The sequence below is a fragment of the Ornithodoros turicata genome, chromosome 6 (assembly GCF_037126465.1).
Source record: "Ornithodoros turicata isolate Travis chromosome 6, ASM3712646v1, whole genome shotgun sequence".
In the NCBI taxonomy this organism is placed as follows: domain Eukaryota; kingdom Metazoa; phylum Arthropoda; class Arachnida; order Ixodida; family Argasidae; genus Ornithodoros; species Ornithodoros turicata.
The window spans coordinates 14,428,854-14,443,887 of record NC_088206.1 but is presented as its reverse complement, the minus strand read 5'-3'; the positions used below and the strand labels follow the sequence as shown (position 1 = coordinate 14,443,887).

Here is a 15,034-nt window from a genome sequence, read left to right as displayed (position 1 = left end):
AGAGAGAGAGAGAGGGGGGGGGGGCGTACGCCTTTTTGTATCAGTTTGGATATAGTATATGATAATTGCAACAAAAAACGACACCCCTGAAAACAAAAAACAAAGTCGCTGTGCACAACATTGCGTCACAATTATCTCTTTTGATTTCAGGAGAAAGCGTGTCGTACGAGACCATTTTTGTGGCAATTAACGCGTAGCCAAATTGTCCCAAAAAGGCGTACGCCTCCTATTATCAACCCATCAGGAAATGTTCTTAGCGTGTTATGCGGTGAAGATCTGTTTCTGGAGTGTAACTACACTCGTGACGCTACCCACAGCTGTGAGGGCAACAAAGACTCACGCCACAACGTACAATTAACACCGGCAATTAACATTTCCGCATAAGTGTCACAAAAAGGCGTGCGCCTCTCGTTTCCATCAAACCAGGGGAGGGAACGATGTCACTCGGGACGATGGTTGGCTAGGAGAGTGCTATGTGGTGAAGTTCACCGCATCCCCATCCTTCAACCTCCTCTATCCTCCATCCGTCCGTCCGTCCTTCCTTCCTTTGTGTTTTGATTTGCTTGGCGTTCTTTTGCTTTCTCTTTTTTTTTTTGGCTACAGTCGTGACGACGCCTACTTCTGTGTGGCCAATAACGGCGAGCCTATCCTGCCATTAACACCCCCCCCCCCCTCATTTTTAAGAATGTAGTATATCCAATCCAATCAAATAATATTTTGCCACATGGTAAACATGTCGCTATTTTCTCTCAACCGAGTCCAACCCAAGTTGTAGATCAATTTGCAAAATGTCCCTACATGTTGCGATGTAAAATAATGTAATAAAATAATATAACGTAACGTAATCGTAAAAGGTCCTAGCGTCAATTTATCCTTGTGCGTGTGACATTTAATGTACAGTGTTAAAACGGGTGGTGGTGGCGGTGACGAATGACCGGCTTGCCGTTGTTGGCCTCACTTATGTGGGCTGCGTCACGACTGTAGCCAGGATGAGATGAAATGGTGTGATAACAGATGAAAACTTTCACGCTCAAAGGTCAATCAGCAACGATATTAAAATGGCAAAAGGCGGCTCAAAATGATTTTGCGTGCTTAGTGCTGCACACTGTTAAAACATAATTTCACTACATAGCACACTCGTAGCCAGCCATCATTCCGAATAATATTGTGTGTCCTGTTTTGATGAAAACAGGGGGGAGGCGCCTACCTGGGACAAGATAATGTGTCCCAGATAGGCGCCTCCTCCCATTTTCAACAAATCGATACACAGAATGATATCATCCGGAATGATGGTTGGCTATGAGCGTGCAATGTGGTGAAGTTCTGTTTTAACCAGTGTACAGCACTAAGCACGCAAAATCATTTTGAGCCGCCTTTTGCCATTTTGATGTCGTTGCTGATTGACCTTGAGAGAGAAAGTCTTGGCCTTTACGTGGATTTCATGCACATGTCAATTTCCTTGTGAAACTGACTTTCAGGAATCCGAATAATTCCCGACCTTTCATATCCCTCTGGAAAGCAGGGGTGAAGCCACTTGTGAAGAAATATTCTTGGAAATACTCCTCAGCTGCACAGACCTCCAGAAACACGCGTATCATGTCCTCACTGAATTTTTCTTTTTCTTTTTGACAGCTCACACCATTTTTTTTTTAAATTTCTAAATAGTACATCGCGTAAAACTATAAAATGGCGTTTATTTCTTCTAACCCGATGCGCCAGAGCTGTTTAAGGTGTTTAAGGAGTGGTTTTAGTCATTTTGGTGACTACTACCCTATAATAATCAAACTTAGGGTCGTCAACGGAACCGCCGTAACTTCACCGTTAGCCCAACCATCTCGAATGACATATTGTCGCCCTTCGAAATACTAGTGCATAAACAGCAGACTTGTACGTAACGGGTAACGGGTAATTGCGTTACTAATAATCAATTATTTTTTTGAGTAATTTGTAACGTAATCGATTACTTTTGGGGCTCAGTAATTTTTTGAGTAATTCAATTACGATTTTCAGTAATCAATTACCAAGTAATCGATTACTTGGAAACCAAAGAATGCACATTGTTCGGGACGACGCACACACACACATATATGGGATGATTCACCGCCGCGAGAAGACAAAACCAACTGCCCTCTGCAAGTTCGGTGCAAGGCACCTGTCTTATCTCTAGGACTTTTCTCTCACAGAACTCTCAAAACTCTCAACCTCTCGACACATTTTTTACAGAACTCTCGACCCCGATAACCTAGTGCCACTCTTGTGACCATGAGCCCCTGTCAGTCTTGTGCGGAATACTGTCGATATCACAACCATGTCGACGATCTGCAATGACTTGTCGCCGTGGCCTCAGCTATCGAAAGTAATTGGCAAAGTAACGCGTTACTTTTCAAGGCGTTACTTCATTACTTTTTCCGGCAAGTAATTTGTAACGGTAAAAAATTACTTTTTCGTAGAAGGTAACGGTAACGGTAATCAATTACTTTTTTTAGTAATGTGTACAAGTCTGATAAACAGTAATAAAGCACGCCAGTGAGCGGTCCTGGACTTACACCGTTACCTGTACTACACATCGGTCAAAGCGTCGTACATGAGGTTCGAGTTTTTCTGCGTTTATTTTTTCGGAAACTCGGGGGATGTTTATCCGCATTCTATCCCATTTCGAAAAATCAATTTTTTTTTTCAGAAATATTTGGACTCAAAAACAACTCAAAACACTCGAACTGTGACCACTACCGCAACTTTCAACAGGTTAGCAGAGGAAACTGAGCAGACCAGTCGAAGCAGGGGTTTGAGTAATGAAGCAGAAATGGACACAGCTAGAATGGAAAGCAAGATGTCACTAGTTGTCGTTCTGCAGGCTGTCGCGCCGAATAAGGATGAACCACCGGTTTCCGATATCGGTGTCAGGTCGCCCAAAGCAGAGATGCCGCTTTTAACTGACGAGGGCAGGAGCTATGTTCTCAGAACGGGGAATCCGAGTGGTATTTCCCCTTTTCTTTCATTTTTAGACAGCCCTTTCCGCCACACCTTCCATTAGTAGTACCAATATATTCGGAATACGGTTTGCATGCCCGGATTTTTTTAACATATTCCGGCATCCGGCGGGTGTTCCACTGGAAACCCCACACTCTTAAAAATGAACTTCAGGACATAGCACGCTTCTAGCCAACACTCTAAATACCGCATAGTATACGCTCATAGTACGCTCATAGCTTCACCGCATAGTACGCTCTGCGCCAACCATTGCCACACGAAGGATAGGGTTATCGCTTCTGATCCGAAGAGAGATGGGGGCGTACGCCTTTTTGTGTCAGTTTGGATATATGATAATTGACACAAAAAGGCGGACGCATCCCTCTCTCTTCGAATCGGAAGCGATAACCCTATCATTCGTGGCAATGGTTGGCGCACAGCGTGCTACGCGGTGAAGTTCAGTTTTTAGAGTGAACCATTATCCCGAATGACATCGTCCTCTCCCCTGATTTTTTTTGCAAACAGGAGGCGTACGCCTTTTTGCGACACTTATGCAGAAATGTCAATTGTCACAAAAGGGCATACGCCCCGAGCTTTTCATAAATCAAGAGTGATACACTCTGTGCAATGGTCGGCCTTCAGCGTGCTGTGTGGTGAAGCTTTGTCTTAAGACTGCAGTACACAGCCCATACTGAAGGAGCCTGAGCAATGGGCGGAAGACAGAAGACGCATCAGAAAGCGCCTGTTGTGGCACACGAAGAACACAAAGACTTCCGTCTTCCGCCCATTACTCATAGGCACGTTCAGCTTACCTGCATCTACGCCATTTTGATCTAGTATACTAAAAAAACATAACTTCATGGCATAGCACGCTGGGCGCCAACCATTGCCACGTGAAGAGAGAGAGAGAGAGAGACTGGGGGAGTACGCCTTTTTTTGTGTCAATTTGAATACATAGTAATTGACACAAAAAGGCGTACCCCCCTCTCTCTCTTCTATCAGGAGCGATGTTCCTCGCATTCGTTGCAAAGAGTGGCGCGCGGCGTGCTATACGGTGAAATTCGTCCGAGCCTATCGAACACATCCTGATAGAATGCCGCGCATACCATACTATGCGGGAAGCTCATCTTCCTTGCTTCAGGCCTGGCATACTGACGGACGTCCTCTTCCCCGAAGGTTCTTATGCAGAACGTCTTACAAAAACTCACAACCTCGCGCGGTTTCTTCAAGAAACAGGCCTCGCGGAAAGACCACTCTATAGTGCACCTATCTACAGTGCACGTCCGTCCCATCAGTATCGTTCATCCTGCCTACACTCTTAAAAATGAACTTCACCGCATAGCACGCTCGTAGCCAACCATCATCTCGAATGATATCGTTATCTGCCCTGATTTGTTCAAAACGGGAGGCGTACGCCTTTTCTGTGACAATTATGAACAGCATAAGTGTCACAAAAAGGCGTACGCCTCCCGTTTTCAACAAATCAGGGCAGATAACGATATCATTCGAGATGATGGTTGGCTATACGAGCGTGCTATGCGTAGAAGTTCAGTTTTAAGAGTGTATGCCTCACTTTGAAATCGTCAACTCTCTTCTCCCCCACCTTTTTTTTTTTTTACTATAGTCGCGACGATGCCCGCTTGAGTGCGACCACCAACGCCAAGCTACTTCGATCCCCCTCCCCCCCCCCCCCCCTCGTCCGGGCCCTTTCACCAGCACCACCACCTTCGTCCGTTTTCTCCAGAAAACGGGCCTCGTGCGAAGATCCCTCTAGTGCACCTCTCATCTAGTGCACTTCAATCTTATCAGTGCCGTTCGTCCTGCCCATACCTCACCTTGAGCCCTTAAACTATCTTCTTCCTTTCTTTTTTTTTTTTCTATAGTCGTGACGATGCGCACTCGACCGCGGCCAATAACGGCCAGCAATTTCGGCCTCAACTCCCCCCCCCCCCTCTCTCTCTGTTTTTAAAGTGTAGAGCCAAGTCCAAATAGTAGCGCACTCACCAACAGGCCACCGTCGATCCTCGCTGCGCTATATGCTGGAATATGGCACTGCAGACCAGATGTTTCAGCATACAGGGTTCCGCCCCCGAGACGCACATACACTGTGAACTTTTAACATGACAGCTGTTACTGTTAGATTACCGTTTTGTATCCGAAGATCGATGTGAGTCGTTCCGGTGATTGTGGCTAATTACACTATTTCCAAAGCCATCGCATAAAGTTCAGTCATTTTCCATAGAAAAGCGTATAATTGATATGTTGTAACCTATGATGGAAAGTGCTATTGATGCGAGACAAGTTGATGGCTGTGAACTTTGCATCGAGAAGCACAAGCATGATAGTTCAAAGTGGTTTATAAAAAAGGATTTCTGAAACGCACATGACACAATAGACCTTATTACGTATATAACACGGGGTGTCTGCGCTCCGGGATGTTGGGGATAATTGCACATGCAAACAATAAAACGTACCTAGCCCTTTCAACGGAGATGTGGAAGAACTATCTGAAGAACTGTCTTTACCGTGTGACATTTGCGTTGAATAGAATAGGAAAGGAAACGTTGCGTTGAAAGCTTTCGCAGCTCAAAGTCGCCTAACAATTTTAGTGCAGGCTCGAGCGAACAGCGTTATAGAATTAAACAATCTCGTATTTTTTTATTTTTTAATATTTGACATCGAAGACGCTTCCTTTTCAGGTTTTCAATTAAAAATCGACAGATTAAATAGATGAAGTGGTCTGAGCTGACATATTATGCGCACTTTTAAAACAGATGGTGGCGGTGATGGAAATGTTTGCCGTAGTCGGCCACGCTCAGGAGGTCACTACTATCGTATAGGGTATCGTGCGTCCTGGGCCGACTTCGCAGGATATTTAGAAGAGAGCTCCACCACATGGCACGCTGAAGGCCAACCATTGCGCGGAATGATGCCTTCATCACACGTGATTTGTGACGCGTAACGGCATAAGTGCCACAGAACGGCGTGTATACGTTCAAACAAATTTCAACAAAACGACGTCGTTCGTGGTGACGGTTTGGCTTATGGTGTTATGCGGTGAAGTTCCGTTTTTAGTGTGTAGGCGGAAGTTCGCTTCGATGACACTGCCGTGACATGAGACTCGTGCGTTATCATAGCGTACTACTTGCGACAGTCTTGTCTGAAATCAGACTTTCCACATTGGGTTGTAAAAAGAACTTGAGTAGAAATATATCAGACTATAGATAGTGGACAGTTGTGGAAGTAGACTATGTCATATAGTGACTTTTATGCCTCTCATTTGTAGTACTAATCCATATACCACTGGGACAGTCAGTCAAAAATGAAGTGCCAGACTTCCTGAGTCATCGTCACTGTATTTGTTGTTGTTGTTGTTGTAGAAACGATGTGTATGCAGATATAAACGTAGTATGAACCAGCAGAATTTTATAAAGACAGTGGAAGGACGCTTACGCTTAAGTTTTAGACACACGCGTTGCGCAAGAGTGCTATATAAAAACCGTGTTTACGCAAAATTACCTACCCCAACCCGACTCACGCGTAACACCAGCCCTGTGTTGTTGTTGTTGTTGTTGTTTATGGGGAAGGGAAGGTTAGCCATCTTAACCTCTCTCATAACCCATATTAAACAAACAAACGATACCCCTCTTCGGAAAGCGTGAAGTTACTATTAAAAAAGAAAGCTGGTAAGGGCACACAAGAAACTGTATCTTTCTTAGAAGTCTTCGTGCGACTTATTCGTACTAGCCGGTGGTATATTTGAAGCTTGAGGTGCTGTAAGTTTTGAGAGCACGTCCTACGAGCGCGGTTGGCTTCTCTTTCACAAAAGAGATGTAGACTATAGAATCAGAGGTCCTTGCACTGTGTCTGTGATTTCATTTCTCGGGTAGCTCGTCGTCTGTTGTTTGTATCCTTATTCTTCCGCAGAAGTAGCCTAAAATTTGCTTCGCCAGCGAGATTCGACTCGACGGTCAAGCAGAATAGCTTCAGCGTTCATAAAGGCGCAACGCAGGAAGTCCTTAAACGGTGCGCCGCTTCCATTTTCTTTCTCTTTTTCTCTCTCTCCCTCTGTCTTGGGTTCGCGGTTTATATATTTATTTTGCACACTCGCTATATTTATCCGTAAAAGAAACTTCTTTATATGCACGGAAATAGAAAGAAAACGTGGACTCTGAAATGTCTTTTGTGTTGATAACAATAGCTCAGACTAAGGTTGGCGAGCAGATGCAGTGCACACAGGTTAAAAGTAACGTGTTAAGCCTCGTAATGTGATGTGATAGAAAAAAACAAACTCGTTATTTAGAAATCAAGATTGATTGATTTAAAGTGAAAATAAAACGGATATTTTGGCTTCACTATGTGAGACCACCAACTCCACATCACTTGCACCAGTTTCATTGGTGAAAAACTCGTGGACTGAACCCGGAACTGAAATTTAGCGTTCCGTCCACGTTACCTCGGTCTATCAAGAAGCTCTTGCACAGGTTCCGTCTGAACGTCCCGTACGGACAACAGATATCCTCCATAAAATTGGGAAGGCTGATTCAGCGAACTGTACATTTTGTGCAACCGTGGAGGAGCACATTCTCCTGCACTGTTCTTATAGATACACATCTCAGTGGGCTACCATGAAATCTACTATCGACCGACTGAACAAACGCAGCTTTGACCTGGTAAACGTACTGGATCCTTGGCCACCTGACAAGAGGGACGCTGCCTTGTCTGTGCTTGTGAATTTTATTCAGAGCAGTGCGTTGCAGTCAGTCTATTAGGACCGCGTGATTCATTGTGCGCTCGTTAAGGGATGATTTGGCATTTGTCCAATATTTATCACGAAAGCGGCATTTTTTTTTCTTTGGGGGGGGGGGGGTTCTGTCTCTGAGACTAGCCAAATTTCTCGTGTGACGAATTCCATCTCTCTCTATTATTATTTTCGACAACATCAACATCAATCATTTGCATAGACGACTTGCGCCGACCACGTTCCCGAGTAAGGTTGAGTGCGAGCTCGTGTTTCGAATTCCGCAGGCATTCACACGACTCAATTAATCGATCAACCATATAGACTTCGGCTAAATGTTCTTTAGAGCGGTTTGCCTTGTTCTGAAACGAACGGCACCGCTGGCACTATACATCGCGTCCCCGTGTTTACCACACAGAAGAGATCTTATTCAAAGAACGGTGGTATACTTAGCATTTGTTCGCGTCATGCTTACGTCTGCAGGTGTTATTTATATATGATGGTTGCTTGTATATAATAAGGAAACGTTCTAAACGGTGTTGCTAAGCGACGGAGTGTCGTTTGAACATGACTTTTAGAGCACGCGGAACATATCCTTCAAGACTGCTTCAAAGTACCGGTTGGCGTCGTCTGGTTAATCCACCTGGACAATAGTGCAACGGTTCATATACCTACACTCTAAGGAAAAGGGAGAAATTTTAGACCTTTTAGGGACTAGATGCATTACCACCACCATTAATGTCTTTATTCCCATTACTCCCCAGTTCCCATCCGTCCCTAATTGTGGTCCACCTCGGCCATTTCTCGTTGTTTACGTACATTACTCCCTGTCGGGAATAAATGAACGAGACAATTAGGATTTATTTCGACTGATTGCAAGGAATTATTACAGCATGAGGAGTAAATTTCAGGTCATGAGACTAAAATGAGGAGTAATCGCAATCTAGGAGACAAGAAGCTGGAATTACTATTTGTATATTTTTTCTCGTACAATCTCTAATGAAGAAGTAAATGACTGGCAAACCCTTCAGCTTCCATGAGTGCCGTACTATACTATATCTAACATTACCCAGCCGGGAGTCATTATTTTTATCCTGATAGCATCTAGTAGACGACAATGAGTTAAGACGGATATTTGAGCAAGTTGGTACTAAACTACGTAAAAACAGTGCAGAGACGGGACACGAAAAAGAGAAAACTGCACACACACACACGTGTCGGCGCTCTGTGTGTGCACTTATCTCTTCTTCGTGTCCCGTCTCTGCGCTGTTTTTACATAGAAGACAATGTTCGTTTCTAAGAGTCACTTGAGGCAATCCGTCCGCCTATATAGACACCTTTTCAATGTCCATTGTCCTTGAAATGCGCGAACGTATGGCGGGACTGAGTCCCTGCTGTAACTATACATTAAGGTCCGTGCCGTGTCACCGTCGCAAATACAATTCTTGTCGATTTCGGCGTCGAACCCGGGTCAGGCACGCACGCACGCACAGTCACCAGCCATCTTTCCACGTGTCCGCTAAACGAATTAGGCAAACTTTGATGCAACAATTATATACTCGTTATTGACCTTCTCTTTACGTCAGTCAAAGTGCTCTAACATGCTACAAAAAACAGGAGAGAGTATACTTGACCACTGTAGTGACCACTGCTCAAAGGCCCACATAAAGAAGGTTGACGTCTAAGAGGAGAAACGCTTCACCGTTCCAACTTTCTACTCAATGGAACAACAGCATGAAATATGTTATGACAACGTCATGCGGGGTGTATTCACGGGTTAACGGATTTGTTACGCAGCAGGCTTGGCTGTTATCCCGTGTTTTACACACACGCGGTATAATGGAGCGAGTCATGTGGTTATCATTCAGTGCCCCGGGGCAGCTGGAGGGATGAACGACATAAGGGAGTTTTAGTACACTTTAAAAGCGATAAAACCCCCGTGCCGGGGAACAAGTCAAAAGACGACACAACACACTGGCACAGACTGACGAACAAGGATTTATTATTGTCAAACCTGCTTTATATCCTGAACCAACAACGCCCTCTTCCGCAAGGTTCCCAATCGCACCCTCACCCTTACCTTCCCAATCACACCCTTAAAGTATGCTACACCGAACAGCCCAATTTTTAACCATATTCGATGTATTTTAGTTTCAGTATATCGTAGGCTATCGCCTTTGCGTACGCACGGGATAGCGTTGATGGTTCTGCGCAGGCCCATAACAGAAAGAGCGCTTCGCGCAGTGCGCGGAACCAGCAACGCTATCCCTTACGTACGCTATCGCTTTTCCGTAAAACTCTCTATTCTTGGGAACGATGTAGTGCTAATTTATTCTTGTACATAACACGAAGAAGGACGGCCCCAGGACTGCAGTGTGCCAAGCAGCCTTTACCTCGACAGAGACACACATTAGGGATTTTCAGCGTATTAGAAGCGTTCGAACAAAACGATACGATACAGGATACTCTTAAATCAAAGGTGAGCAACGTCGTGTCATTTATATTTGAAAAGAGTAAGACTATTGGATAATCGTGTTTTCGACACGATTATGAACAACTTCCGATCTATTAAATGTCGTTATTATTCCACAGTAATTGTGACCCATATTGGCGATCAACAGTCGACGGCACAAGATCTTAGGCAGATCTGTGGTGACTATACTGCATATGGTACTCGTGGAACTTTCGACATCGAAGGTGCATTCCCCCATGGCGTCTTTTCTTTTTCTAGAGACTACACTCTTAAAAATGAACTTCACCGCATAGCACGCTCCATCCAACCACCATCTGGAGTGATATCGTTATCTGCCCTGATTTGTTGAAAACGGGGGGCGTACGCCTTTTTTATGACAATTATGAGCAGCATAAGTGTCACAAAAAAGACGTACGCCTCCCGTTTTCAACAAATCAGGGCAGATAACGATATCATTCGAGATGATGGTTGGCTTGGAGCGTGCTGTGCGGTGAAGTTCATTTTTAAGAGTGTAGTTTCTGTGGACCTGTTAGTCTTTTAAATCGCGTCACTGTAGCTCTGAGAACACATTATACTCTACCGACTCAGATGTCTTGAATGCCACGGTCACATTTTTGCCGTTCCATTCCCTTCGTTCTGCTAGAAAGGACATACGTATCTAGACATATAACACCGTTAACAGGTACAGTACTTGGTACAGACCACCATAATGACCACGATTACCTGACATTTGTGGCATATAACCAAATGACTATACTAAAGCTGTGAACGGTCCCCGTGAAACCTGCATGGCTTGGCTCAACCATAGTCTTTATGTACTTTTTGAGTGTGTGTGTGTTTCCGCTTTTAAATCGTTTTTAGATTGCGTCGTTCCGACCAATGTATAACACCAGCGCAGGCGTACGCAGAAAGAGCAAAAAAGGCGAATGACTTCGTCCTGTTCCGCATTGATTTGCTATAGGTGAGAATAAAAGTATTGCAAAACAGAGCGCACGAGAACCTGGGTTTTCCTCAGACGCTTTCAGACATATGTCGGCACAGTTCCCTTAGAAGTCGGCCCAGGACGCACATTCCCCCAGGGCGTGAGTCGTGACGTTGCCCGCATACGTGAGGCCGACAACGGCAAGCCCTATCACCACCACCACCACGAGAACCCGGAAATGAAATTTGGGTTGTGCCAAGGGAAATCGAAACTGAAACTAATGTGAGAACGGAGACGAAGATATCTTATAGCTCCTCTCCAGGCTTTCACATGCAAAGATCGCTGCTATAAGCTCTATTTTTAGGGTGCAGCAGTGACTTTAATTGTTTATTAAGCAACTTAATTTTTTTATTGATTGATTCCTGCAGTATAGCAGAACGTTACACGCCACAGCCGCTACGCATGCACCAAAACGAGCTCGAAGAAAATAACGCTGCATAAAATAATAATAAAAAGTAAAGACATCCCCATAAGAAGGCAAAGCCTTATTCACATGTCGACTTCGCCATATATACATCAACCGATCCAGACAAAAAGGACAAAGAAGTGACCATTTCGCGGGGTGGCGCCCTGTGCGCGCATATGTATTCTGGTAATACCGAAGCAGGAAGTTTATTTCGTGGAATGGGGCTATGCCATAGTGAGAGTGTGTGAGAGAGAGAGAGGGGCATATCATGCGCACATAAGAGGGAGAGTGGCAACCCTTTCCGGTGCCCAACTGGGTCATGCAAGATCGCTTTTCTTTTTTCTGTTTTGCACGACTTGCCTGACAGAGAATGCATCCTCTTTTTTTACTGCCGGTGCATTTTATTTTTATTGCAGAGCTGTATAATACGTGATGGTACTTTGCAATGTAGGCCGAAGACAGACACCCACAGACTGTGCCCGATAACCCACTATGTGTCGACTGGAGAACCACCTGTGCGGAGTCGTGTCCGATAGGGTGTAGCACAGAGAGATAAAAGAGGGCGTGCAGAGTTGCGGGGTTCGAGATTATATATTCTTCTCGGCGAAAAATGTGGATGCGGTTTTGTTTGTTCGTGAGTTTGTTTTGTTCGTTTGTCACGCATATGCGTAAACAAAAGGGGCTGATAAGATATATATGCAGGGCTGTGCGAATAGTAGTTTTAAAAGTGAAGCTAACCGTGAGACACCCGAAGCGAATAGCTATACGTACGAGCAAATGAGAAGCGAATGTTTATGTAACCGAAGCGAATTGTTATATCCGAATCGAACCCATTTCCAGCACGTACACCTGATTTAATCCATACGGACCTTCGTTATGAAGCAGCACTGACTTGGTTTCAATAGCTTCACTTCCGCCATTTTTTCTTTCTTTCTTTTTTCTGTTTTTTTTTTCTTGCGAACGCAGCTTAGGAACAATTCGAATATATTCGGTTTGGAAGATTCGCAATTTGAATATAGATATATCATATTGGATTTGCAATTGAAATCGAATACACTATTATTCGCTTGAGTATTGGAAAAACCCGAAACTTGCCACGTGTTTTGTGTGTGTTTTTTAAATTTATATATACTGCAACCTCCGTCGGAGGCTATAGAAGGAGTTTAAAAAAGTGAGAAACAGGCAACTCGCAACTGCTGTCGTGAATGGAATGCCACTCACTGATACAACGTGGGAGAAAGCAATACAGTCATCTCTAGAAGAAAATGTTACAATGTTTAATCTGTGCAATCTCCTTAATGACTAACTGCCAGGAAAAACAAAAAAATCTGGGATGCGATAACCGTACAAATATTGGATGTAATTGCGAAATGAAATTGGTGTTGCGCGATTTTTACTAGTACTTCCATCTCTCGATGTCATTTGAGTGACATTTTTACGCATTTAAACCCCCAACTCCACACGTATAGTGCAAATGAAAGTTTGCTTCCAATTACACGGCGGTATGCACGTGGAAAATATTGCGATATACTTCTCCAAGTAATTGCTTCCTGGGGGTATTTCCGAAGTCTTTCCAATATCGTGATTGCATATTAATTGTATTAATTCGGTTTGTCGCTCTTAATTATGTATCAAGTGTACGAGGAGTGTCTGCTGTCTAGTGCGGAGAAGTGTGTGTGTGTGTAAAAGCGCAATAAATTTTTCCGTAACAATATTATTCGGTGAGCTTACATTTCTAGACTAGGAGGTTGACTGCCTGCCTGCCTGGCATGGCACCACGAAAGCGCATCACGGTATATGTGACCCACGGTGTCTGACCATCCAAGTTTGACCACAAGTTTGACCATCGCCACATGCGCAAAGACTGACGTGCAACCCACTGAATGTCTATAATTTGCGCTGACCCCAGAGCTGTCTTGTACTTTGAAAGCTATGTTGTTTCTTAATGTCTTGCGCTGTTTATACATTATGAGCAGAGCAACTGTGCAGTTTACGGTCGTATTCTCAAATACAGTCTGTACTTCACGTTGATGTTATCATCTTCCCCATTCGACTACGTTACACGTGTGTCTGATGCACGCCACCTTCTTAAGGGTTGTGCATCAAACACAAGCAGTGACAAAGGCAGCAAACAAAAACAGCAGCGCGTCTTTGTCCACTTCGCAGGCGGTTACGCTCGAGCGTCTGTCGGAGAGCGCGCGCTTCTTTTTCCTGGTGCGTCCTCATCTTACGTCACCTTACGTGAACGCCCGCGGCTCTTGTCGAAGGTGAGGGCCGAAGAAAAAGAAAAGTGCCGCTTCCGAGCGGAAGTGAGTGCGACCTACTTAAAGAGAGAGCGGCCTGAAAAAAGGGAGATCCCATTCGGGTCACACGAACTATTCGAGTTCTCTCTCCGGCTGCTTGTACACTCTGTATGTTACTATAGCGTTATTTGTTTGACACACTCTCCTTGTGTGTATAGAAGTAGCACGACGCTGCTTCATGAAATGTACATGGTGTTGTGTAACAGTGTCGTAGGTCTTACGTTGCGTTGAAGGGACACGCCTGTAGAAAAGTATACAGTAGGAACGCGTGTGCTGAAACGGAGTCTCTAACTGTCTTGAATGTCGCAGTTGGTGTTCGGGGCGAAAGCTTTCGTCGTTCTCGAACATTTTTGGTCGTTCGCCTTTTTGTGGCACGTATGGAGCTATGTTGATCGTCACACAAAGGCGCATGTCCCACGTTTTCCACAAGTCAGGGGTGATAACGTTGTCATCAAAGAGCAACTGTAACAACACTAAAAGTAAAGGGAGGAAGAGTAATCAGCTACTTTTCAGTTCGAGTAATGTGTGCATCCGTGGTTCGGATCGTGTTATGCGGTGAAGTTCTGTTTCTTAGAGTGCAGGCTTGTACGTAACGCTTTACAACACTCTAAAAACAGAACTTCACCGCATAGCACGCTGTGCGCCAAGCATTGCCAAGAACGATGTGGTTATCGCTTCTGATTGGAAGAGAGACGGGGGCGTACGCCTTTTTGTGGCAATTTGGATATATGAAAATTTGCACAGAAAGGCGTACGACCCCCGTATCTCTTCGAATCAGAAGCGATAACCCTATCATATTCGGCAATAGTTGGCGCACAGCGTGCTATGCGGTGAAGTTTTGTTTTTAGAGTGAAGTAATGGCGTTACTAGCAATCAATTACTTTTTGATTAATCCTTAAATATTTCCAGAAGGTATCGCCATCTGCATGATCATCTTCTCTGTGATTGTACACGAGCGCGCCAGCCTATCTCTGCGTCCAAGTTTTTTTAGTAATTTCGAGAGTATAGTTTACTAATGTTGCGAGCAATTAATTTTTCAACAAATCTGATTACAATTTCAGGTAATCTGAGTTGAGTTGATAAGAAAAGAAAAAAGAATGAAGAAATAGGGACTGATTACGAGAGCCGGCTACTCCAGATCATTTAGGAAAACACGAAT

General features: G+C 44.4%; 1 protein-coding gene and 1 long non-coding RNA gene across 9 annotated transcripts in view; one reads left to right on the top strand and one right to left on the bottom strand.

Annotated features, from left to right (window-relative positions):
- LOC135399192 (uncharacterized) overlaps positions 1-5,083 on the bottom strand; it is a 32,219-nt gene extending 27,136 nt beyond the window's left edge. Inside the window, exon 1 of the mRNA XM_064630964.1 lies at positions 4,975-5,083. The gene's annotated coding sequence lies outside the window, so the exon portion shown is untranslated. The remainder of the gene's footprint in view (positions 1-4,974) is intronic.
- Positions 1-15,034, top strand: part of LOC135399195 (uncharacterized) — a 70,217-nt gene that overhangs the window by 16,317 nt on the left and 38,866 nt on the right. The window lies entirely within an intron of this gene.